The following is a 27,686-nucleotide window of genomic DNA, read 5'->3' on the forward strand; positions in this document are numbered from 1 at the left end:
AGGGGGTTTTTTTTTAGGGTTTTAGGGTTTGGGTTACCCGGGGGAGGGGTTTAAGGATATTTTCCCTTTAAAAGGGAAATTTATCAGTTTTTCTCAAAAATTTTAAATTTAAAAATTTTAAAATTTTTAAATTTTTTATATTTTAAAGGGAAAAACTTTTTTAAGGAGAAAATTGGGTTGTAAGGCTTTAAAACCAAAAAAAGGGATATTTAACTTTAAAAGGGTTATTTATTAAAATTTTTAAAATTTTTGAAAAAAAAAATTTCAAATTTAAAATTAAACTAATTTCATTGGGGTTAAATTTATTTAAAAAATGTTTTGAATTTTGGGAAAAATTGGTTTTTTAAAAAGTTAATTTGCAAATTTTAATAAATTATAAAAGAAAAAACCCTTTTTGGGTTTCATTTTGGGTTAGTTTTGGGTTTTAGCCCAAAATTTATATTTGGGAACTTGAGTGGAAAAATAAAACTTATAAAATTAAATTTTTTGGAAAAAGGAAAAACAGGGGTTTTAAGGGTTAAAAAGAAATTTAAGGGGTTTTTTTTGGGGATTTTATTGGTTTTTTAAAAGTTTTAAAATTGTTGTTTTTGGGCTTTCTAAAGGTTTAAAAGGGAAAAAGAATGTTTTTTAAAAGAAAATTTTTAAATTATTGGTTATTGGGCCCTTAAAAAAGGTTTAAAGGGTAAAAGTTTTAAGTTTAAACCCCAAATGATTTGGGGGGTTTTCAAAATTTTAAAAAGGGTTTAATAGAAAAAGGGAATAATGCGGGAATTAAAAGGTTTTTTTTAAAAGTTTTGGGCCCCCCCCCAATCAAAAGGGGTTTTTAATTTAAAAATTTGGGGGGTATTTTTTAATCCTTTAAAAGGGGGGTTTTAAAAAAACCCGTGAAAGGTGGGGTGTTACCCCCGGGTGGGAAGGGGGAAAGGGGAAAAGTTTAAATTTAAAAAGTTGCAGGGAAATGGCCCCCCCCCGGGGGTTTTCCCAATTTCCCTTTTTTAAATTTTCCCCGGCCCCGGGGGAATTCCCCGGGAGCCCTTCCCCCCGGGGGAACCCCCCCTATTTTTAAAAGCACCCGTTAAAGGGGGGCCCGCCTCGGGCCCGTTTATTCCCCCGGGTGGGGGGATTTTACCTTTGGGGAAATTTTTTTTTTCCCCCAAGACCCCGGGGGTTTTGGAAAACTGAAAATTTTTTTATTGGTTTAAAATTTAAAATTAAAAATTTTTTAAAAGGTTATTTTGTTTCCTAAGGGCCATTAATTCCTATTTATCTTGGGGTTGAGGAAACCCTTTTCCCCCTAAATTACAAAAAATTTTTAATGGGTCTTTTTATTGGGGCCCGGGTGAACCCCCATTTAACCCCGCCCAAACCAACAGTCAAACAATAATTTTAAAAGGTTTAATCCCCAAATTCATGCACAAAGCGAACCCATTGAGAGATGTATATACAACAATATCTAGTTAGTACATTCAAGCACCTATGGCATTCCCTTCAATTTAATACTAAGACAAACCAAAAGATTTATTCATGTAAATTCAAAATTTCAAGTTCATCTCTTTCTCATATAAATACCAAAAATTAAGTATTTACTAGCTTAAACTCTATTAAACCTTAAAACATCAATCCACCATCACATGCATCATTACAAAGCTTCATTTTTAGCATGTAAATGACATCAACACCAAGCAAGAATGATGCATCCATGGCGAGTGTCATTTCCATGACCTAGCAAGATTTAGACCATGGGCTAGGTAGAACTCAAGCTACCAACTAAAACATGCATGCATCTCATGGACAACATCACACATACCTTTGTCTAGCAAATCACCATAGCCGATTTTCTCAAGCTCCTCCCATTCCTTTCTTTCCTCTATTTGGCCAAGGATGTTCAAGGATGAACAAAACATTTTTTCTTTGTTTTCTTTCTTCCATTCACGGCAAAAGGGGGGCATGGATGAGACCATTTTTTTTTCATCACTCCTCCCTTTCATTATTTAATTCTTCCTTACATACATCACTAACCCAACATGTTTGTGACATGTTTCCACCCATAGCATGGCTGGCCACTATGCTTCAATTTGGCTAATTTGACATGCAAGGACAAACACTTTCCCACATGTATTGATAGGCCATTTTACATTTGCCTAGCACATTTCTAAATTTTCTCACATAAGTCCTATGTACTCCATTCACATGTAATTAACTAAATCGAAGCTTAAAAATTTTTTTGCATATTCATATTCACATATTTTAGACCATAAATATCACATCCAAATAATTTGGTGACTCGGTTTAGCGGTCCCGAAACCGCTTTCCGACTAGGGTCACTTTAGGGCTGTCACAGATAATATCTCAAAATAATCCATAGGTAATCATACATTGAGAATTCAACTAAGAGAACATAAAAGTTTCAAACATTCCAAGTTGAGTATTTAATCATGCAAACATAGGTGTCTCTCCACATCTAAATAATTACCTTTGATTCAGAATATCACAGAGTTTCACATCCTCACTAAAGATTCACTCAAATCACTCGAGGTGTTTAAGGATAATAAATGAAGCACTCAATACTCAATAATGAAAAGTCATTACCATAGGCTTGCATGAAAATCAAATCTCCACCACTATAATTTAAGATGATACATCAATCAAAAGGTCTTTAGAAGGTTGTAACGAGGCTTGGTTAGGGGGTGTGGTCACAAGCTGAAAGAAATGGTTAGAATCGAGATTGAATTGAAAAATTACCTAACTAGAAAAAGAGTTAATCTTTACTTGCATACAGCAGAGCTTCTTCTCAGAATATGAAATTACAGATATGTATACATAGTTTTTTTTTTTAAGAACAAGTTAAAATAATATAGACTAACTATTAAGAACAAAACATAGCTAGGCAATCCATTCAACTCAAATCTCGACAAAAATAGGGATTAATTTAGGGGATTTCAACAATAATGGGTTAAAGGTTAATATTAAGGGTAATACAAGAAATGGCTTGTTAGGTTCAAGGGGGTTTACTAGGGGTTAATCGTGGAGGTAGGCTTTTCATGGCATGAGTGGGTTAATCCTAAGTGCCTTAATCATTTTGACATATCAAATCAAATGGTGTGGTCTCGACATGCATAATCAAGCAAGTTCTAGAATAACAGTTCAATACTGACGCACTCAAAGCAATAATAAAAGTGAGCATGAAAGGATTAATAGATGCTCAAAAGGATAAAAAATCTCACAAAAATTATAGCTTTTTGATGTTTAGACTCATGAATTCCAATTCAAAGTAATACCTAGTCTTGGGGAAACAACCTATAATTTTAAATTCTTAAAAATCAACTTATCATGCTTGATTCTCTAATGTCTTAAAGTTTAAACAATCAATACATAAATGCCTATGTTTTAATTCAAGATATATCAATCAAAATCATAAATCAATTAAAATTTATCCTAAATATGATATGAGTGTAACGCCCCGTACCCGAGACCGTCGCCGGAGTCGAACACGAGGTGTTAACAGACTTAATTCATTACTTAAACAGCTCAAACAATTTATTTTTAAAATTTCCAGTCAAGCTAGCAATCTGTGTCACAGTTGCTTAAAAATTCATATCTCAAGTTACGAAACTCGAAATCCAATTCTGTAAAATTTCCCTGAAACTAGACTCATATATCTATTTACTAATTTTTTTCTAGAATTTTTGGTCAAGCCAATTAGTACAGTTTATTAGTTAAATTCTCCCCTGTTTCAGGGTTTGACTACTCTGACCTCTGTGTATTACGAATCAGATATCTCTCTGTACAGAGCTTCAATGACTATGACGTTTGTCTCTAATAAAACTAGACTCAATAAGGAATTTGTACATATAAATCATGACTTCTAATTATCTTTGTAAACTTTATGGTGAATTTCCAAAATCAGAACAGGGGATCCAGAAATCGCTCTGGTCCTGTTTCACAAAAATTTAAACATCTCATAAAATATAGCTCATATACCTGTTTCGCTTCTTTCATATGAAAATAGACTCATCAAGATTCGATTCCATAACTTATTCATTATTTAATTCCATTTCTACTATTTTTAGTGATTTTTCAAATTCAAATCACTACTGCTGTCTGAATCTATTTTATGGTAAATTTTACCTATTTCATGGTTTCCATGGATTAGCTAGCAATTTGACATACATAACACCAAATATGATCATGATTAGCCATTCCAATGGCTAATCATTATAAGCATTTCCATACCACTCAATAACCATATCATAAGACCATATATATAAAATGATTATAATGCTATACATGCCATACTCAAAATATACAAGTCATTATGCCAAGATGGTATACGGATAGTGTGAGCGAGCCTCCGACCGTTCCCGATTTCCGAGCTGGCTTGTCAAAACTATAAGGAATGAAAAGGAGGGAGTAAGCATAAATGCTTAGTAAGTTCACATGCAAATAGCAAGTAACACAACTATATAAGCAAACATAAAACATCATTTGCATAATCATCACCGAGATATTCATATCACATTTTCATTTATCATCTTACCATATTGTTGTTATATCGAGTTTTCAACCCGAGGGTTAAGTACATACCTGTTCAAAGTACCCATTTCACAATACTTACCAATACATCCCTTTCATCTTGAGTATTCCTCCATTTCAGTAGAACTTTACCCGTTGAACACATCGGAATATAATTCGGATACATGGAAAGTTTGCACATAAGTGCCACATATGTAGCCAAGCTACCATGTAACCCGCCCATAAGTGAACTCGGACTCAACTCAACGAGCTCGGGTGTTCGCATCCATAAGTGAACTCGGACTCAACTCAACGAGCTCGGATGCCTAGTTACATCTCTCGAACTCGGACTCAACTCAACGAGTTCGGACATTTGCATCCATAAGTGAACTCGGACTCAACTCAACAAGTTCGGATGCCCAAACATCCTAGTGACATGTCACTTGTATCCTAATCTATTCCTAAGGTTCAAACGGGCATTTTCCTTGATCACACATCTTTGCCATCTTCCACGGAATATCGAAATTGATACTTCGGTGATAGTTCATACTCATCAAGTAATTCACATAATTACATATTATTCAACAATAACCACAAAGCATAATATTTCATGATAATAATCAGCATCATATCATATAAACAACATTAAATTGCTTAAAATGACAATTATGTTACTACATTTACACATGAACTTACCTCGTATGCGAAAATGGCTACTTTTACCATTTCGTCCACAACTTGGTATTTTCCCCATTTTAGCCCGAATTTCAGTTTTCCTTGCTCTATCATTTAAAATATAGTCTAATTAGGACTCACATTATTCAAATTGACCCAAAATCATATTTTGGAAAAATTACAATTTTGCCCTAAACTTTTGCATATTTACACTTTTGCCCCAAAGCTCGTAAATTAAACTTCAGCCTATTTTCTTATGTTTTATGACATGCTGATCATTTTTCCCTTCTATGGCAACATCAAATTCTCACTCTAACATGTACTTATGACTATTAGGTATTTTTCTGATTAAGCCCTTTTGCTCGTTTTCACTTAAAACCGAGTAGCACAAGTTGTCTAACATAATTTAAAACCTCATATTCTATCATAAAACACCAAAATACACAAATTTCACCTATGGGTATTTTTCCAAATATGAACCCTAGGTTGAATTATTGCTAGCATAAGCTTAATCGAGCTACCGGGACTCCAAAACGTAAAAATCGTTAAAAACGAGGCTAGAACGGACTTACAATCGAGCTTGGAAGCTTGAAAAACCCTAGCCATGGTTTCTCCTTGCTACATTCGGCCATGGGGTTGAAGATGAGCAAAATTGGCTTTTAATTTTGTATTTTAATTCATTTTACCCCTAAATGACCAAAATGCCCTTACTACTAAACTTTCCAAAAATTCCATCCATGTCCAATTTTTGTCCATAGACTTAGAAATTGGTAAAATTGCTATTTAAGACCTCCTAATTAATATTTCAAAATGATTTCTACTAGAAACTTCTAGAATGCAAGTTTTGCAAATTATTCAATTTAGTCCCTAATTTCAATTTAAACACTTTATGCATAAAATTTCTTCACGAAATTTTCACACAATCATGCAATCATATCATAGACCTCAAGATAATCATAAAATAATTATTTCTATCTCGGATTTTGTGGTCACGAAACCACTATTCCGACTAGACCCAAAATCAGGATATTACAATGAGAGTTTTTCAAGAGAACAAGATGATTATTTAGGGATTTTTCTGATAATGAATGAATGCCCCCCACTTAAGATGGACATTGCCCTCAATGTACAAAGATAGATATTAGAATATAAAAATAAGATAGGGAGAGAAGTGAAACTTCCTGTATGATGAATTCCTCGAACTAGAGTTTTGGAGTGTGATCGGTTTGAGAGTGGAGGAGGATACTCTGGCGGTCGTAGAGGTTCATTAGGCCATAAGTCCTACGCCAAAAGAATATTATATCTAGTGGTAGCTATGGTCGTGGTCAAGCAGGACATGGCAGTCATGGAGAACCTTTTCCGTGGAGTTTTAGTTCCTATGTGATGATGAGCTTAAAAGCTCTATATAACTGTGATAAAATCAGGAACTTTTTAGAGAAATTAGGAAGAATAATTACTCACAAAGAAAAACTGAAATTTATAATAAAATTCTAAATCTGCTAAAAAATAAAAATAAAAAGTAGTTTGAATAAAAATTAAAAACATAAAATAATAAAATAAATATTTCTAAACATCTTCATCGCTGGATGGTTCGCGAGGTGGGACTGGCGATGAGATGTGGAGGTGCTGACAAATCTGCTGTAGAGTAGCATCAATGTTGTCAAATCATTAAAAACACTGATGCTCGAATCGGGTGAGGCGCTCAGAGATGTCAGCACATGAAGCCGCCGCATAAACTGGACGAGAGGGTGGTGCTGGCTGAGTTGGTGGGTCCTCGTGCTGTGGGGGGACATCATCAGGAATGTCCTCGTAGGCCTCATCCTCAGTAGATTGTGTGAGACAATACTCAGGAGGGTAGGTTCCTCGGTGCCTCTCGATCATCCTCATGCTAAGCATACTCGAGATGCCTTGTAGAGACATCTGGCCGATGAGGGTGAGGAATGATTCTTAGGCCATGGTGTTAAGGAGCCCGAAGTGTCGCGCTAGCCGGGTCACGTAGGGGCCAATGGAGATGACCCCCTCCCGATGCCGCTCCGTCTGGTGCTGATTCGCAAGGGCAATGAAATAGGCAAGGTCGATGACGTGCCCTTGCGACATGCACCATAAGAAGTAGACGTCGTGGGTGTTGATGACGCCAGAGCTCTCTCGCCTCCCTGTAATCGTGTAAGCTAAAATAGCATGTAAATGCATTAGGGATGGTGGGAGAACTGATGCCTTGGAGCGGCTAGGATTGTAGGAGGCTGTGCTAGGGGCCAACATGTGCCAGCACTTCGAGGGAGAGAAATGTATGTGGCGACTGAGAGCATGTAGTTCATTCTCCTCCCTGAACTCCTCTGTGTATAAGCTTAGTGCAGCACCAAATTCTGGGACGCTTAGCTGGTGGATTAATCCACCTAGGCAAAATTGGACCATGCCGGGATCATCGTACATCGTCATTATGGTCTGAAGATGGAACGTTGAGCATAGTTCCATCGTGAGCTCGAGGTATGTCGGCTTGGTAATCCTGAAGAACAGCTCCCAAGGGTCGGTGGTTAGGAGAGCCAAAATCGTGTCAGCGATTTGAACTTGGGGCCCTCGTATTTGGAAGAGCTCTTCTTGGGGCCCTCGTGGAAACTGTAGGAGAGGGTGATGAATTTTCGCGGTTGGACCCGCAGAAGATGACGCTCCCTTCCTCTTCTTCGAGGCTGGTGCAGTGGTTTTCTTTCCTCTTGAAGATGACATTGAAAGCCTGTAATATAAAGCATAATAACATATTCGAAGGGGAAGTAAACTATTTCCGCCAAGACTACTAATATGAAGCAAACTCAACCACAATAATAATGAGAATAGAAATGTAATAGGTATAAGGTTTTCTTAGTCTCAATTTAACATAAATTGTATGGTAACTAACCTAGGAATGCAATTTAAATGATAGATATTAGCATGATAATAGCATGAAAATAAGCATAGTAATGTCATGGATATGAGGTGTGTCTAACAACTTGATTTAATTTGAAATGTATAATAAAGAACCTAAAAATGCAAACTAAATGATAAAGTAATGAGCAAAAATGAAAACTAGTTCAAAAGTAATGGAGGTTATTGTAATAATAAGCATTACTAATAAGTGAAAGGAGTAAACAAACGCTAAGGGAGAGAGATTGAGCTTTAAAAACTAAGTTGGAGGCGCGCTGCAGGCGTGGCGGGGCCGTGTGGAGTTGCAACGATGTAACGACGATTTTAGGCCTAGTCGAACAGTGGTTTGGGACCACTATTCGAGGCGGAGAAAATTATTTTAGTATTATTTTATGTGTTATAATATGATTTTATAAGTGCATGTTAATTTTGGTATATTAATTTTAGCGATTTCTAGTCCAATTTCGAAAAAGGACTAAATCGCGTAAAAAGTAAAAGTTGTGTTTTAATACCTAAAGGTGTTAAATTGCCTTGTATCTTAAATTAGGGGTCTTTAAAGTGAAATTAGGCCATTGAAAGTGTGATGGCCGGCCATGGGAGACAAAATAGTTGAAAAGTCAAAATTAGACAAAATAGTTTTATTATTAACAAATAAAAAAAAAAAGAAAAGAAAAAGCTATCATTTTTCTCTTCCCCTTCACCGAAATATGCAGCAAAGAAAGAGTTTTGAAGCTGGAAAATTTCAGCAACATATTTCCCTTGCTTATGATGAAAATTGAGACTTGGACCTAGAACGGAAAGAAATCGATTTATGGACGAGTATGTCCTTTTTACATTTGTGGTATCGAGGTAAGTTCGTATGTAAACAATACCATGCTATACATGTATTTAAATGTTATCATTACATGAATTGTACAGATATTAATGTGTATGTGATTAATAGAAATATGATAAGACAAAGCCTTAATAGACGAGGAAAAATCCCGTTTGAACCTTAGGAATAGAAGAGGATACGAGTGACATGTCACTAGGAATTATGAGCCTAGATGACTAGCTCGAGAGTGAGCATTGAAATGTCATGTGATATGAGGTAGCTTTAGCTACAATTGAGGCACTTATGTGCAAAGGCTTTTCCGAGTATCTAATTAGTATTCCAAGTGTTCAACGGGCAATCCAAGGAAAGAGTTAATGATGGTCCCAATGAGGTAACTCATTGGTGAGTATGCACTCGAGTTATGTTACGAGTTGTGCAAGTATGTATACTAATCCTATGAGAATGCCTTGATATGTGATGATCTATGATGCATAATATGTGTTCTTACCATGATGGATAAAATGGTGTTGTATTAATATTATGAACAATGATCATGAATGAGCAATTTAGCCTTGACAGATTTGAGTTACTGCAGTAGTGTAACTTTGAAAATACACTAAAAATAGTGAAAAATGAGTTAGAGGCAGAATAAAATATGGGATTAAAGCTTAATGAGTCTATTTTTACATGAAAGAAACAGAGGAAGAAAAAGAATTCCATATTGTTTGATATTTGAATTCTTGTGAAATAGGGTCTGAATGAATTCGAGATCCCCTATTCTAAATTTAGAAATTCACCAAAAATTGTACAAAAATTATTAAGAGTTATACCTTACATGAATGGATTCCTTATTGAGTCTATTGTTATGGGAAATAAACAACATGGTCGTTGGAATTTTGTACAGGGAGAAATTTGGTTTGTAGTGCACAGGGGTCAGAGTGGTCATACCCTGAAACAGGGGATACTTTAACTAATAATCTGTACTATTTGCATTAACCAAAAATTCTAGAAATTTTATGAAAGAAAGGAAAATAAATCTAGTTTCAGGGAAAATTAACAGAACTTAATTCGGAGTTTCGTAGCTCCAGATATAAATAATTTAGTGACCGTTGCTCAGAAAGACAGCTTGTAGTGAACTTGAAAATATGTTGTAAACATTGATAAAACAAGTTAATGAGTTGCTAATTGTTTTCATATGAACTTACTAAGCGGCTTACCCCTTCTTTCCCATGTTTTCTAGAGTTTCCAGGTTAGCTCGGGTTGGAGGCCGTCGAGATATTATCACCCTATCGAGTTAACGTTATCGAGTGAGTAAACTCAAGTGATTCGAGTCTATGGCATGTATAGGGTTTTAATGTGAGTATGTAATATTATGATTTAGCCAAAGGCATTGGCTTGTTATTAAGGTAGTATTAGTCATGTAAATTGGCCTATGTCGGCTAATGACATTATGGGCCCATATGATTATTCTTATGCATGTATGTTATTATCTCTTGTGATGTGGCTTACAACATGTATGCCTAGAGATTGAATTGAGATTCATTGATGAGCTAGTAACTAATGCAGGATTAAGTGATTGGTAAATAGTTAATAATGCTTCATGAATGGTTTGTGATGTAATGATAGTTATGTCTAGTATGTGGTAATGATATGGGCAAATTCTATAATATTTATTACATAAGAAAATAACTCGAGCATAACATGTTTGTAGATGTTTAAGAGCTCATTTATGCCACGTTGTATGTTATTGGATAAGTATGTATCTATGCATGTGGTGTGAGAGTGACAAAAGGCTTGATAATTAGACTATTTCTGGCCACACGGCCTGAGCACATGGGCGTGTGAAGCCTTAACGCAAGAGATTTTTCTAAGTTTTTCATGAGTTCTCGATTGGGTCCCGAACCGCCCCGAATGCATGTATTGGGCCTCGTAAGCTCGCATAAGGGACAAATTCATGTGAAAAGAAAAGTTTTTAATTATTTGAGATTTCATGGCCCTGTTTAGTATGGAAGTGTTAGTAAAAGTCAGGTAGCACTTCGAACCCCGTCCCGGCGTCGGATGCGGGTGAGGGGTGTTACATTTAGTGGTATCAGAGCATGGTTTATCGGTTCTCGGACTAACCTAGCGTAGGAGAGTCTAGTTATACATGCCATAGTATTACTCGTGATAGTGTGATATCTCTCGGCCCTAACAAAACTGTTGATTAAGACAGGAATGAGTTCCAACCGAGCAAATCTTGATAGAGATAAGAGTAAAGTTGAGATTATTGAATCATGCTTATGATATGCTGAAAATTTGGAAAGGTATGAAAAGAAATCCATGATTTTTTTATATGAACTAGTTTTCATTATGTGATACTCTTGAGATAAAGAATGTGAAATAGTGGAGTAAAACACAGTTAAGTTGTGAAAAGCGCTTTTATGCATGTTAGTATTCATTCGATGTTAAATGTCCAACTTGATTTGGCCAAGTGTTTAGGAAAAGAAAGAAATTTGCTTGAAATGACAGAATGTATGTATGAATGCTTTTATTGCATGATTAATAATCAGTATATACATGAGGTTGACATTTATGTCTAGATTGATGAAGTCAATATGCAATAATGTTATGCTTTATAATCTCAGTTACAGAATCATAAATGTCACAATAGCATGAATGTTGTAATGAAAGATCAGATTGGGTGGAACGCAGGGAATGAGTACGATCGTTCACTAATGAATTGACAGAAAAGACTATGGTTGGACCATGGCAATACATGAGATTTGTGTGCCAGTGTAAGACCATGTATGAGACATGGCATCGGCATTGAGGCGAGGGCTAGTGTAAGACATGTCCAGGACATGCATCGGCCTCGAGATGATAGCGATGTCGACATGTCCGGACATGCGTCGGCTATGAGATGTGCTAGTGTAAGACATGTACGGGACATGCGTCAAGACGGTTACATGTGTCATTGTAAGACACATGCAGGACACGGCATCGACACGATGGATGAGAGCTAGTACAAGACCATAGTTGAACTATGGCATCAAGTAGCGATGTACTCAAAACCATAAGACGTTCTCCAATTTGATAAATATTGGCAAGTGATTAAGACTAAATATGGGAATTTGATAAAACATTAAGGGTAATTTGAGAAAAGAAATGAAAGTTTGAGTTATGATAAATTCACTTATGTTTAGCTAATATTCGCATGGAATAAAGTTGCATGTATTCTTGAGATATGTGAAAATGTGTTCATAACAAGTTAGAAATTTGAAATGTTTGAATCAATATGCGTAAAGCTATATTGTTGTTGAATATGTATTTGCTTGAGAGTCAAAAGTTTAGAGGCTTTACAATCTTCGCCCCCTTACCAGAATAGAGTTATACGATGAGATTCTCGAGAGATATGTTGCATAAGCTTGCAAAAGTAAAACTAAAAAGTATAATAATGGAATAGTATGGGATTAGTGAAGACAGAATTAGTTAGAGGAATAATGTCGGACTTGCACTGATGTTTAAGTATGTCGGATTCAATCAAATAAAAGTGATGGCTATCTTTCTCTTCTGAGTATTCTATGTTTTCCTCAATTCTGGGAAAATACGTATGGTTATCCCTTTCGAATGGAAATTCTATCATCTGAGTATGCTAGTGACTTGTGATATTAGATGAAAAGCTCTATTGGTCCAATTAGTTATAATTGACATTTTCCCATCTCTTGATTTCTATTCGATATATTGGAATGAAGTTGATAGTAAAAAAAAATCTATGTGAGATTATTCGATGTTCTATTGATTATGGTTTATATATGCGAGAATTATATTATCTCTATTATGAGAAATTCTAAAGCGTCTGCACGTAGTTTCCTTCGGTTTTCTCGAGGATTTTTCGGATCATCTTTATGATTTTCTTCCGGATTATATTCTCGGATTTACGGTATAGTCTTTATATCTTGGAATTTCTTATATTGGCTTTTCTATCGTTCTTGTTTGAGAATTATCAAGCTTAGTTTATCTTTACGAGTAATCTTTAACTTGCGATATTAGAATCATTATGATTAAGCTTCGGCTCGACCATAGAAGTGTGGGGATTTCGGTGTCAAGATTTCTTTAAAATTTCTGGGGTAAAGAATGGTTATTCTGCAAAAGTAAATCTGAGTTATGTGCATTTAAGTTTATTCTCTGGTTCGAGAATACCGTTACGTGTTCTTTGGTAAGTAGTCGTACAGTCAGAAATGATGGGGTTTTATTCTTGAAAGTATGTTATGGAAACATATTAGTTGGATTTCTCTTGTTCGAGAGATGTTATAAGTATAGTTATCCTGATTAATAAAAAGACCACATCTATGAAGTTGGAATCATTTGATTCATGTTAGTAAAGTTTCTAAACAGTTGATGATCAGAGTATAGAAATGTGGCTATAAGTGGTAAATTAAACAAGTACAGCATGATTCGACTTTTAATTTGGAATTGCAGGGAGGATTTGATTTCTGGTTTCTATTACTATTAATTCAGAGTAAGATTTCATACTGAGAAACTCTGGGTATACAGAGAATTGAGTCTGAGTTCACAAGATATCTTGTTTATTCGTTCAAAGGATGTCGAATTGTCTATAGGGTAAAGCCGAATATCAAATGTATTTGAGATTATTATTGTCGATGATGACATGGGGAAGAAAATGGGAAAGGATTGTTATGAATTTCAGATCGGGATGTCTCTCATTTCCGGAAAAAGAGAGATGTAAGTTGAATTGTGAAAGATTGATGATGGAAGTGCATGATTATTTTAGTATGTACAGATATATTATTCAACAGATGTGACTGAGTTGTATGTTTCTGAGTTTATAGTTCCAAGAATGTCAGTCTCCAGTGTTTAAAATTGAGCTCCGAGGTTTATACCTCAACTATGGAAAAGCTATAGGAAATCTTGAGTATGAGCTTGTGCGGAGTTGTTTTGTAAGTTGTGAGAAAAAGATATAAGTGACTCGTGAAAGTAGAGAACAACTTTTTCTGGTAAGATTTTCGGGGACGAAAATCCCTAAAGGGGGGAAGAAATGTAACAGCCCGATTTTAGGCCTAGTCGGAACAGTGGTTTCGGGACCACTATTCTGAGGCCAGAGAAAATTATTTTAGTATTATTTTATGTGTTATAATATGATTTTATAAGTGCATGTTAATTTTGGTATATTAATTTTAGCGATTTCTAGTCCAATTTCGAAAAAGGACTAAATCGCGTAAAAAGTAAAAGTTGTGTTTTAATACCTAAAGGTGTTAAATTGCCTTGTATCTTAAATTAGGGGTCTTTAAAGTGAAATTAGGCCATTGAAAGTGTGATGGCCGGCCATGGGAGACAAAATAGTTGAAAAGTCAAAATTAGACAAAATAGTTTTATTATTAACAAATAAAAAGAAAAGAAAAGAAAAAGCTATCATTTTTCTCTTCCCCTTCACCGAAATATGCAGCAAAGAAAGAGTTTTGAAGCTGGAAAATTTCAGCAACATATTTCCCTTGCTTATGATGAAAATTGAGACTTGGACCTAGAACGGAAAGAAATCGATTTATGGACGAGTATGTCCTTTTCACATTTGTGGTATCGAGGTAAGTTCGTATGTAAACAATACCATGCTATACATGTATTTAAATGTTATCATTACATGAATTGTACAGATATTAATGTGTATGTGATTAATAGAAATATGATAAGACAAAGCCTTAATAGACGAGGAAAAATCCCGTTTGAACCTTAGGAATAGAATAGGATACGAGTGACATGTCACTAGGAATTATGAGCCTAGATGACTAGCTCGAGAGTGAGCATTGAAATGTCATGAGATATGAGGTAGCTTTAGCTACAATTGAGGCACTTATGTGCAAAGGCTTTTCCGAGTATCTAATTAGTATTCCAAGTGTTCAACGGGCAATCCAAGAAAAGAGTTAATGATGGTCCCAATGAGGTAAGTCATTGAGTATGCACTCGAGTTATGTTACGAGTTGTGCAAGTATGTATACTAATCCTATGAGAATGCCTTGATATGTGATGATCTATGATGCATAATATGTGTTCTTACCATGATGGATAAAATGGTGTTGTATTAATATTATGAACAATGATCATGAATGAGCAATTTAGCCTTGACAGATTTGAGTTATTGCAGTAGTGTAACTTTGAAAATACACTAAAAATAGTGAAAAATGAGTTAGAGGCAGAATAAAATATGGGATTAAAGCTTAATGAGTCTATTTTTACATGAAAGAAACAGAGCAAGAAAACGAATTCCATATTGTTTGATATTTGAATTCTTGTGAAACAGGGTCTGAATGAATTCGAGATCCCCTATTCTAACTTTAGAAATTCACCAAAAATTGTACAAAAATTATTAAGAGTTATACCTTACATGAATGGATTCCTTATTGAGTCTATTTTTATGGGAAATAAACAACATGGTTGTTGGAATTTTTTACAGGGAGAAATTTGGTTTGTAGTGCACAGGGGTCAGAGTGGTCATACCCTGAAACAGGGGATACTTTAACTAATAAACTGTACTATTTGCATTAACCAAAAATTCTAGAAATTTTATGAAAGAAAGGAAAATAAATCTAGTTTCAGGAAAATTAACAGAACTTAATTCGAGTTTCGTAGCTCAGATATAAATAATTTAGTGACCGTTGCTCGGAAAGACAGCTTGTAGTGAACTTGAAAATATGTTGTAAACATTGATAAAACAAGTTAATGAGTTGCTAATTGTTTTCATATGAACTTACTAAGCGAAAGCTTACCCCCTTCTTTCCCATGTTTTCTAGAGTTTCCAGGTTAGCTCGGGTTGGAGGCCGTCAGAGATATTATCACCCTATCGAGTTAACGTTATCGGAGTGAGTAAACTCAAGTGATTCGAGTCTATGGCATGTATAGGGTTTTAATGTGAGTATGTAATATTATGATTTAGCCAAAGGCATTGGCTTGTTATTAAGGTAGTATTAGTCATGTAAATTGGCCTATGTCGGCTAATGACATTATGGGCCCATATGATTATTCTTATGCATGTATGTTATTATCTCTTGTGATGTGGCTTACAACATGTATGCCTAGAGATTGAATTGAGATTCATTGATGAGCTAGTAACTAATGCAGGATTAAGTGATTGGTAAATAGTTAATAATGCTTCATGAATGGTTTGTCATGTAATGATAGTTATGTCTAGTATGTGGTAATGATATGGGCAAATTCTATAATATTTATTACATAAGAAAATAACTCGAGCATAACATGTTTGTAGATGTTTAAGAGCTCATTTATGCCACGTTGTATGTTATTGGATAAGTATGTATCTATGCATGTGGTGTGAGAGTGACAAAAGGCTTGATAATTAGACTATTTCTGGCCACACGGCCTGAGCACATGGGCGTGTGAAGCCTTAACGCAAGAGATTTTTCTAAGTTTTTCATGAGTTCTCGATTGGGTCCCGAACCGCCCCGAATGCATGTATTGGGCCTCGTAAGCTCGCATAAGGGAAAAATTGCATGTGAAAAGAAAAGTTTTTAATTATTTGAGATTTCATGGCCCTGTTTAGTATGGAAGTGTTAGTAAAAGTCAGGTAGCACTTTGAACCCCGTCCCGGCATCGGATCCGGGCGAGGGGTGTTACACAGCGGGTAGGGTTAGGGTTTTTGAATGGAGAAGAAAGTGAATAGTGCAGGGTATTTATAGATTTTTAGGGCACACGGCCATGGCACACGCCCGTGTTCCCCAATTTCAGCCCGTGTGATTTCCGAATTTCAAATTTGGGTGCGTCTGACATTTAGTACACGTCCGTGTTCCTCGGGCGTGTGGGTTCACACGGTCGTGTCGCACAACCGTGTCGAGCTTCGTTCACTTCTCCCACGCCCGTGTGTGCAAGCCCCACGCCTATGTTCATTTAACAAGTTCGACCACAGGTGTTAGATACGGGCATGTCGCACGCCCGTGGCGTTTTGGCAGGCTCAACCACGGCCATGTCGCACGGCCGTGGCATTTTATCGTAGCTCGTGTTGGGGAAATCTTTTACCCTATTTTCACATGGCCTTAAGCACGCCCGTGTTAGCGGCCGTGTCTCTGTGGAAACACCTGTATTCAAGATTTCTATTAGTAGGTTAGGAGTTAAATACCAAAATTTAAAGAAATTAATAATGTTAGTGCTCGGGTTGCCTCCCGAGAAGCGCTTATTTATAGTCTAAGCTCGACTTACCTCTTCAGTGAATGATCATGGTGGTTTGAGGAGTTTATACTCCTCATTCCTGCTATCAATCTCATCAAAATAAGGTTTTAATCGGGTCTTGTTTACCTTAAGGTGCCGAACTTGGGATGACTCACCTCCACCATTGTAACACCCCGTACCCGAGTCCGTTACCGGAGTCGAACACAAGGTGCACATAGACTTAACTTAATTATTTTCATAGTCCATTTAAAAAATTTCTAGACAAGCTGGTTACTGCATCACTGTCGCCTTAAAAATCATATCTTGAGTTTCAAAGCTAGAAAATCAGTTTCGTAATTTTTCCCTGAAACTAGACTCATATGTCCATCTACATATTTTTTTCTAGAATTTTTGGTTGGGCCAATTAGTACAGTTTATTAGTTAAAGTCTCCCCTGTTACAGGGATCGACTACACTGACCTTCGCGCATTACAACTTGGATATCTCCCTGTAAAGGGCTTAAATACTGATTCAGTTTGTTTCTATAGAAACTAAACTCAAATAGGAATCTATACATATATGGCATGACTCCTAATTATCTCTGGTTAATTTATAATGAATTTCCAAAGTCGGAACAGGGATTCCAGAAACCGTTCTGGCCCTGTTCCACGAAAACCTAAATATCTCTTAACATATAACTCATATGACCGTTTCGTTTCTTCCATATGAAAGTAGATTCATCAAGGTTCATTTACATAATTTATTCACTATTTAATTCCATCCCTAATATTTTTAGTGATTTTTCACATCCACATCACTACTGCTGTCAGCATCTGCCTTTGAGGTAGACTTTACCTATTTCATAATTTCCATGATTCAATTAGCCCTTTTTGCATACATGGCACAAAGTATGATCATGATTAACCATTCCAATGGCTAATCTTTTCCAAACATTTCCATACCTCTTAATGATCAACATACAAAACGATTATGGTACTATGCTAAAGCGTATATAAGCCATTTTAGCATGGCTATCCAAATTTACACAAAATCCATGGGTACATGACCAACAACAAAAGGGTAGTCCTATACATGCCATTTCAAAGTTCAACCAAAATTGTACCAAAAGGGGGGCTTTGATAGTGTGGGAGACTTCGACTTCCAAAATCCCGAGTCCGATGGTGACGAGCCAAAATCTATAAAACAGAGAACAAAGAAACGGAGTAAGCAATTTATGCTTAGTAAGTTTTGAGCAAGGATTCCAGCACAACAAAAGCATAGCATTCATATAGCTAAGCGGATAATTTCATATGCACACATTCTCAATATCATACTTACTTCACATTACCAACCCTTATGTTCATACACAAAGATCAACTTAGCCAAAGGCGGTAGCTCGTTTATCAACTGACGAATACTTATTTGTAAGGGCTCAACTAATTCAAAGCACATACGAACATACCTCATTGCTGGAATTTTTGCAAGCGTATTAACTGAAATTTTACAGCAAGATTGCTCATTCCGAATCACGTACCTTGAATTTAACGGATATAGCGACTCGCTCGATTGTCTTGGGACATAGCCGGTTATAGTAATTCGCACAATTGCCTTGGGAATTAGCCCGGATTTAGTCACTTAGCACAAAAGCCTTCGGGACTTAGCCCGGATACCATTCGAATAACCAAGCACATATATCAACAAATCATAACACATCCTTATTACATTCTCATTACCAAAGCTCAAACACAAGACACTTATCATATTTACAATTTGGGCTCATTAGCCACATACAAGGGCATGATTTTGATTTGTTTATTACATAATCTAATTAGATCATAATCTAAGTTCCATTACTCGAAAACTTACCTTGGATGTTGTCGAACGATTTTGATGGCTATTCGACCACTTTTTCCTTCCCTTTATCGGATTTAGATCCCCTTTGCTCTTGAGCTTAATTAAATAAATAAATCGATTTAATCATTTGAGCATCGAAAAGAGGAACACAAGGCACTTAGCCCACATTTATACATTAGACATTAAAGTCACATACATGTGAAATCATGCATCAACTCAAGATATTAACCCACACTCCCTTTTTAGCCGATTGTCCTAGCCAAGATAAAGGCATCAATATGCTTGCCTCTAACCGAATGCATGCACACCAATCCATCTCATGTGGCTGAATATGCATGTTGATGTTGAGGCCAATTACATATTTAATACCACACATAAATGGCATACATTTTTCTAACTAATGCATTACATATTGTAGCTCAATACGCATCTATCATTTACTTCATAACTGAAACATCATCATAAGTAAATATATACCTTGAGATAGTATATATGTCATACCAATACATCATGTGCAAACATATATACATATAGGTGCAAGGGCCGAATCTCAAGTTGATTATAACTAATCATGAACATAACTCCAAAACACAAATCTTACCTACCATGCAATAAGCATAAATCATACTTATGGGTATACCATGGCCGAATACATCACAACACCATACCATTTCAATTTTGGTCATGGTTAAACAAAGAACTTAATGTCTCACTCAAAAAAATGCTAAAAAGAAAATCCAAGAGTCCTCAATCCACCATCACATGTATCATTATCAAGCTTCATATTTAGCATGCAATGGCATTAACACAAAATCCACCTTGGCCGAATATCATCCCCATGACATAGCAAAGATTTGAACCATGGGCTAATTAGAACTCAAGCTAGCAACTAAAATCATGCATGAATCTCATGGCACAACCTCAAACATACCTTAATCTAGACACAAGTATGGCCAAACCTCCTCCTAATCCTCTTCCAAACCAAGCATGAAGCAAGAACTCCTTCCTTCTTCCTTAAAATTTTCGGCTCAAAGAAATGAAAAAGGATGAACAACAATTTTTTTTCTTTTTTTTCTTCAACTCACGGCAAAATGGGGGGTAACACTCACACATCCTTTCTTTTTTTTTTCTTTTCCATTTCTTTATTACCCATACTCATTAATTTATTTTTTTCCTCCCATGATGCACCAACATAACATGTCTATGATATGTTTTGCCCATAATCCTTTGTCATGGCCGGCCACTACCAATTAGGGGGGGAAATTTGACATGCAAGTCCCCCCTTTTGATTACATGCACTATTAGGTCCTTATAGATTAGCCTATCACATTTCAAAAGTGTCACACAAGTCCTACTAACTGAATTCACATGCAATCGACTAAATCGAAGCTTGAAATTTTCACGCATTCATAATTACATATTCTAGACAATAAATATTATGTTCAAACATTTCGGTGACTCGGTTTAGCGGTCTCGAAACCACTTCCCGACTAGGGTCAATTTTGGGCTGTCACAACCGTACCGAATGGAAAATACTGAGTACCATAAGAGGGATTTCCTCATTCGGTGTGGTAGTGACAATGTGGGGATCTATGACATCTAATAAGACCTTATCGCCAACCTTAAGTAAATTTGAGGAGGTATCGAACTCATTCTGGCGTAATTTTGGTTTATCGTGTGTTCTCGATTTATGTGCTCGCGATTCGTCTAGCTCATCTATCCGTAGCCTTCGTTCTTCATGAATGTGTCCTCTATCATTGCTGGAACATGGCCCGTGAACTTCTTTGATGCTCAACTTCTGCAAAGTCATATTGTCAGTTTTAGTAGACCGATGTGGACCATTACCTTTAATGTTTTATGTGATGCCAGAATTACGAGCTTGAAGGGTGATCGTTTCGTCTCCCACACAAAGTGTAAGCTCACCTGTGCCAACATCAATAATTGTTTTGGCAGTTGCTAAAAAGGGCCTCCCTAAAATCAAAGGGGTGTTATTATCCTCATCTATGTTTAGAACAACAAAATCAACGGGAAATATGAACTTATCTACTTTCACTAGTACATCTTCAATAATACCCCTAGGAAATCTTATAGTTTTATCTGCCAATTGAATGCTCATCCTAGTTTGTTTAGGTTTCCCAAGACCTAGTTGCTTAAACATTTTTTAAGGCATGACGTTAATACTAGCTCCTAAATCAGCTAATGCATGACTTATATTTAAACTACCAATTAAGCAAGGAATTGTAAAACTCCCTGGATCTTTCAATTTTTGGGGTAGCTTATTCTGTAGAAGAGCTGAGTAGACTACGTTTAGCTTCACATGCTTCGTCCAACCTCCGCTTATTTACTAAAAACTCTTTTAAAAATTTCATTGTATTCGGCATCTACAACAAAGCTTTAATAAACGGTAAGTTAATATGTAATTTTTTTAAAAGTTTAAGGAATTTACCGAATTGTTCGTCTGAGCGGTCTTTCCTTGTCGCGTTAGGGTATGGGACACGAGGTTTATATTCTTCATTCACCATTTTTTATGACTTACCTCACTTTTACCTTCGCTCACCACAGTTTCTTGCATCAATTTTGGCTCAGGCGCAATGAATCCTTCCTTATCTTGAGTACTAATTGCATTGAGCTGTTCCCTTGGGTTAGGTTCTGTATTACTTGGTAAGCTACCTTATGGTCATTCGGAGATTAGTTTGGATAGCTGGCCTATCTGAGTTTCGAGTCCTTGGATCGATGCTTGTTGATTTTCAAAGGCTGTCTCGGTATTTTGGAAACGGGTTTTTGACACCGAGATGAATTTAGAGAGCATCTCCTTAAGGTTCGATTTCTTCTCTTCTTGATAAGGTGGTTGTTGAAAACCTTGAAGATTTTGTGGCTTTTGATTCCCTTGACCACCTTAGGAGAAATTTGGGTGGTTCCTCCAACCTGCATTATAAGTATTACTGTATGGGTTATTTTGAGATCTAAAGTTATTGTTACCCATATAGTTGAATTGTTCTCTTTGGTGGTAGGATTGAAGGATTGATATTCTATATGCACACTTCCTCCACTTGAGTCACACCTCATTACTGGATGTACCTGCGTAGAACCAAGTAAACCATCAATCTTTTTATTGAGAAGTTCTACCTGATTTGACAACATAGTAACCGAGTCGACGTTATAAACGCTTGCTGTTTTTGTTAGCTTAGTCCTTATGACTTGCCACTGATAGTTATTCAGTGACATTTCTTCAATGAATTCATAAGCCTCTTCATATGTTTTGTTGTTGATGGTTCCTCCAGCAGTTGCGTCAATCATTTGTCTTGTCGAGGGATTCACACCATTGTAGAACGTTTGAACTTGTAGTCATAGTGATAACCTATGGTGAGGGCACCTTCGCAATAGATCCTTGTATCACTCCCATGCATCGTAAAGTGTTTCTAAGTCCATCTGCACAAAAGAAGAGATATCATTACATAACTTAGCTATTTTAGCCGGCGGAAAATATTTTAGTAAAAAGTTTTTGGTCATTTGTTCCCAAGTAGTGATAGACCCTTGTGGTAACGAGTTCAACCACTGTTTAGCTTTGTTTCTCAATGAAAAAAGGAATAACCAAAGGTGAATGGCATCATTAGAAACGCCATTAATTTTGAAAGTGTCGCAAAACTCCAGATAATTCGCCAAGTGAGTGTTCGGATCATCATCCTGCAAACCATCAAATTGAACAAACTGTTGTATCATCTGAATTGTGTTAGGTTTCAGTTCGAAATTATTCATAGCAATAGCAAGTGTAACTATACTTGACTCAATTCCTGTTAAAGAAGGTTTAGCATAGTCATACATAGTACGTGGAGCGGGATTTTGATTAGCCGCAATTGCAGGAGGTAGCTGTTTTTAGCCATCTCTTCGGTTGGGGGTTGAGTATCGTCTTCTTGCTCGTTCTCCGTGTATCTTAAGCTTCGCGTTATTTCTCTTTGGTTTCTATGAACTGTGCTATCGATTTCTTCGTCAAAAAGTAATGGTCCCGACGGGTTTCTTTTAGTCATAAACTATAAAAACCTGCCAAGAGAAAGAAAGAGTGGTTTAATAAATAATAATAAAAAAATTAAATTGCAAGAAAAATAAATGGCTAAAGTAATAAAAATTAAGCGTTCCTAATATCTTAGTTCCCCGGCAACAGCGCCAAAAACTTGATCGTGAGGTTTCGTGATAGGTTTTAAATATTTAAAATTACTCGTTCTTGAACTAACTATTATCGCGATGTAGGCAAGTGTACCTATCGAACAGCAGTATAGTTTTAGCAAGACCTAATTGTCGAACCCAAAGGAACTAAAAGTACTAGTAATTACTGTCTTTTTATTATCTAGCCTAAGAATAATAGGGTTTTGTTTTTAACTAACTAATTATCTAAACTAAGAACTCACAGAGAATAGAATTGGGGAATTGCTTTTGGAAAAAATCGATTGACTTGAGACAATACCTAAGGAAAAATCCACCTAGACCTTACTTGTTATTCTGGCTCTGAATCGAACGATTTATTCATTCAACTTGTTCCGTAGAGATCCCTAAGTTGTGTTATTATCCCTATTCAAGACTAATAACGTCTAATCCCTAGATTGAATAACCGAGACTTTTCTCTAATTAACACTCTAGGGTTGCATTAACTTGATCTATGGATCCCCTTATTAGGTTTCACCCTAATCCGACAAAGTCTTGTCACCCTATTTCTAAGCGCGCAATCAACTCCGCTTAATTATGACAAAATGTAATCTTAGACAAGGTCTATTTCTCCTTTGAATAAGAGCTTGTCTTGAATCAGTATCTTGGGATATTAAAACAAGAATTAAGAATACATAATTAAGAACAAGTTAAATATTTATAATACGATTTAGAAAATAATAACAAGATTCATCTTAGGTTTCATTCCCCTTAGGTATTTAGGGGTTTAATTCATAACTAAATAAGAAAACATCTTAGAAGAATAAAGAATACAAAACATAAAGAAAACCCAAAACTCCTGAAGGGAAATTGATGAGAAATCTTCAGTCTTGATGATGAATCCGGCTTCTAAGATGGATCAATTGGCTTCCTTGGAGTAATTCCTTACCTTTTATTCTCCGTCACACTTTTCTTCCTTCTCTAGGGTGTATTTATAGGCTTTGGAATGCCTAGAGGCCCTCAAAATTAGCCTTTTCCGAATTGGACTCAACTTGGGCTTGGCAGGGACACGCCCATGTGACACGCCCGTGTGCAATTACTTCAGGCCGTGTTCGAGCTTGCCAAATTGACACGACCGTGTGGTCTGCCCATGTGAGGAAGTCCAGGCCGTGTTAAGTTCGTACTTTGGCCCATTTTCTCTGTTTTTGGCCCGTTTCTCGTTCCTTTCGCTCTCCTATGCTCTCCTAAGCATAAAACATGAAATTAAAGCATTAGGAGCATCGAATTCACCAATTCTAATGAGGAAACATCCATAAAATGCATTAAACATGGGGTGAAAATATGTATAATTTATAGTTTATCAGTATATTTTGGGCCTCGTAGACCCATATAAGGACTATTTGCAAATGTATGAATGGATTTAATTGGAACAAAATTTTTATGGCCCAGTTTTGTATGTTGCTTGTGATTAAGTCCTGTAATGCCTCATATCCTGTCCCAGTGTCGAGCACAGGTAAGGGGTGTTACACGTGTGACCCCTATTTAGGGTAAAAAAATTTCTAAGGGTGTGTTTGCTTGATAGGAAAACATTTTCCGGAAAATGTTTTCCTGATTTTCTGATGTTTGTTTGACTGAAAACATTTTACATAAGGGAAAATATTTTCAAAATCACAGGTAAAATGCCTATTTTTTAAGGAAAATGTCTTACAGATTTTTTTTTCTGTAAGACATTTTTCAACTCTCACCAGTCTTTCCCCCTTGCGCCATTCTTCATATTCCTTCTTCTCCATCCAGGTACTTTCCTCTTACCTCTTTTGTTATTCATCTTTTAATTTCCATTTTTCCTTAGCTCCAAAAATAATTGAAATGTTTTAGAAATCTATAAAAGCCAAAACAACCAAATCATGTCTTTGGCTCTTCGCTCTCTTCCTTTTCCCTCTGTTTAAGTTTTGAAGTTTTCAGATTATGGTTTTTACCTATTTTTCCATTTCTTAAAGGCAAAGAAATCAAATAACAAATGGACGATACCTTAATTGGATCGCATTCAAATTCTGCTATTACTCGCAATCAAATCGAAAATTCACCAACATTTTTTCATCATTTTCAATCAAAACGATCAAAGTGAATAGATCAAATATTGAACTCTTCAAATTCAATCAAATTTTGAATTTTAATATTTTTTTTTGTTTTTTCGTCAATTTTCGGAATGGATTCCAGCAAGCGAACGGTGGAATCGTATTGGAGATCGCGGATGATCGATTCGACAACCTCTAATGAAGACAAAGTAACACCCGTTTATAAGTTAGATGAGATCGCCGAACTCTTGAGATCTTCGCATGTTAGTATCGTGAAAGTGGTCACCGAGTTTATCTTGAAACGACTCAATCACAAAAGTCCGATCATTAAACAAAAGGTGATTTCATTCAATTCGCTTCGAATTTGTTTCATTTTGCTTAAATGTAGTACATTATGAAAAAATTTTCCACTGGAGAGGAGTCTAATTATTCAAAAGGGATGAAGTTTTGCCATGTGAATGTTGTGAGTTACTGCATGGTTACATGCGGGGAATTGTATCCTAAGATTATAAATTATCAAAACATGTTGATACTTGGTTGTTAGTGATATTTTGCAGGCTTTGAGGTTGATAAAATATGTTGTGGGAAGGTGTGGTGTGGAGTTTAGGAGAGAGATGCAGAGGAACTCAAATCGCTATGCGTCAGTTACTTCATTACAAGGGGAGCTGATCCTTTGAAGGGGATGCACTCAATAAGGTCAGTAAGGACAATGCTCAAGAGACTATTTCGCTATATTTACAAAGGACAATAATAGCAGCAAGCCTTCGCTTCTTGATGATCCGAATAAACGAATACAAGGATTTGGAAATACAAACTTTGAAACTCCCGTAGATGATAAGAAATCAATTCTCGGTGAGTTTATTGGTATTGGATGTGCATCTATCAAGCGGAATTAGTAGTTTCACTCGGGTTCATTCGTTTAGAAAGAATGACAACGGAAATAACAAGGGTCCCACGCTTTGAAGGTCATTGACTACGAAATTGACAATTCGATAGGTATGAACCAGTTGTATTGCCCAAAGGACACTTAAGAAGTTTCCATGAATACGCTAGTGGACCTTGAGGCGGGACTTAGGAGAATATAAGACGAAACAAAAATAAGGAATCCACTCAAATCATTCGAGACTAAAACTTCGTGAAGAGAGGTTATTGGAGACCATAGTGACATCCGGTGGTGTTCGTCTCACGACCTACTCGAGATGCCATTCAATCTTTTCTAGTGGAGGTGCAAAGCTTGATGTATTAGCTTTAAGTCATGCACTTGAATCTAAGCTTCTATCGCCAATATGGCAGGTAACTCTTTTCTCCTATGTACCGAATCATGAGATGACAAGGCCACTGGCAGTGATGGTGAGGACGGGAGGTGCTTAGCTAAAACGTTGGCTTTCTACTCTAACGCATAACACCTATTCATGCAGGCACCCTGTTCTAATTAGATGATCATTTGTCATATTTCTGATAATTTTATATTGAATTTTCCTCCTCCACCCCCACCCCCCCAAAAAATAGTGGAAGTATTTATGTTTTATCTTTTAATTTTAACTAGAATTATTGATGATCAGGTTCGCATGAAAGCTGTGTGCGTGCTTGAGTCCATTTTGAGGAAAAAGATGAGTATTTTCTAATTGTGGCTTCTTATTTTACCGAGAATAAAGATGCTATTTTGAGATGGTCTGAGTCTCCCCAAACTTCTCTCAGAGAAAAGGCTAACAAGGTAAATGTACAACCCATTGCTTTACGTATAACCGAAAGATAATATATCTTCTTTCTTATGATTTAAGATCCAACATAGAGCACTATTTTTGGTGGCATGCTTTTTGAGGGGTTCCCCCCTGTTGTTTTACTAAACATCTATATTAATCTCTAATTCAGTAATCTGATGTCATTGGAATTTAGGAAAATTCATCCAACTCATTCTTGAGAACTTCCTTTTAGGGACAGGAAAATTTCTTTTGGCTTGATGATAAAGTGTAGGAAGACTAATTGAGCTTTCCCTCTTGTTGAGTTCATTAAAGTCTTGCATCGAATTGGTGGCATATTTATGCATATCCAAGTTGATTAGTGTACTAGTGTCACGGGCCAGAGTTCAGAGCCCGTGACCATCGAACCAAATGCATCCGATGGAGGTCTATTACTTAGATGGGGATATTTGGCCCACGTGAGCTGGCCCGATTCAAGGAACTGTTGGAGAAGCTTGTCAGATTAAAGTCTGGTTGGCCCAATCGGACTGGCCCGTTGCTTGAAGAGATTGAAGGTCCATCTACAAATATGGAAACATGATCTTAAAAGATATGATATTATAATCTTAGAGATCTTAGATATGATATGGAATCTTATAAGATATTATTTTATAAGATTACATATCTTATCTAAGATATGTAATCTTAGAAGATATGATATTATATTCTTAGAGATTTGATGGTAGGTAGCCTTTTGTGACACCCCTAATGTGACCCCAGTCGGAGAGTGGTTTCGGGACCACGAAACCGAGTCACAAGAATAATTAAGTGTTATATTCCGTGCTTATTGTATGTGGAATTGGTATGCGTAAATATTTCGTGTCTCGATTTTTAT

At 36.3% G+C, this 27,686-nt stretch overlaps 1 long non-coding RNA gene, 1 other non-coding gene and 1 pseudogene across 2 annotated transcripts; all 3 read left to right on the forward strand.

Annotated features, from left to right (window-relative positions):
• The first annotated feature begins 13,781 nt into the window (after positions 1 to 13,781).
• Positions 13,782 to 16,024, forward strand: LOC128296413 (uncharacterized). Its single transcript, XR_008287033.1, has 2 exons — positions 13,782 to 14,475; positions 15,679 to 16,024. It is a non-coding gene; the product is annotated as an uncharacterized LOC128296413 (long non-coding RNA).
• Positions 16,025 to 22,255: 6,231 nt separating this feature from the next.
• On the forward strand, positions 22,256 to 22,362 carry LOC128279651 (small nucleolar RNA R71). Its single transcript, XR_008269850.1, has one exon. It is a non-coding gene; the product is annotated as a small nucleolar RNA R71 (small nucleolar RNA).
• Positions 22,363 to 25,243: 2,881 nt separating this feature from the next.
• LOC128296610 (protein MODIFIED TRANSPORT TO THE VACUOLE 1-like) lies at positions 25,244 to 26,868 on the forward strand (annotated as a pseudogene).
• The last annotated feature ends 818 nt before the right edge of the window (positions 26,869 to 27,686 follow it).

The sequence above is a fragment of the Gossypium arboreum genome, chromosome 8 (assembly GCF_025698485.1).
Source record: "Gossypium arboreum isolate Shixiya-1 chromosome 8, ASM2569848v2, whole genome shotgun sequence".
NCBI classification, from domain to species: Eukaryota; Viridiplantae; Streptophyta; class Magnoliopsida; order Malvales; family Malvaceae; genus Gossypium; species Gossypium arboreum.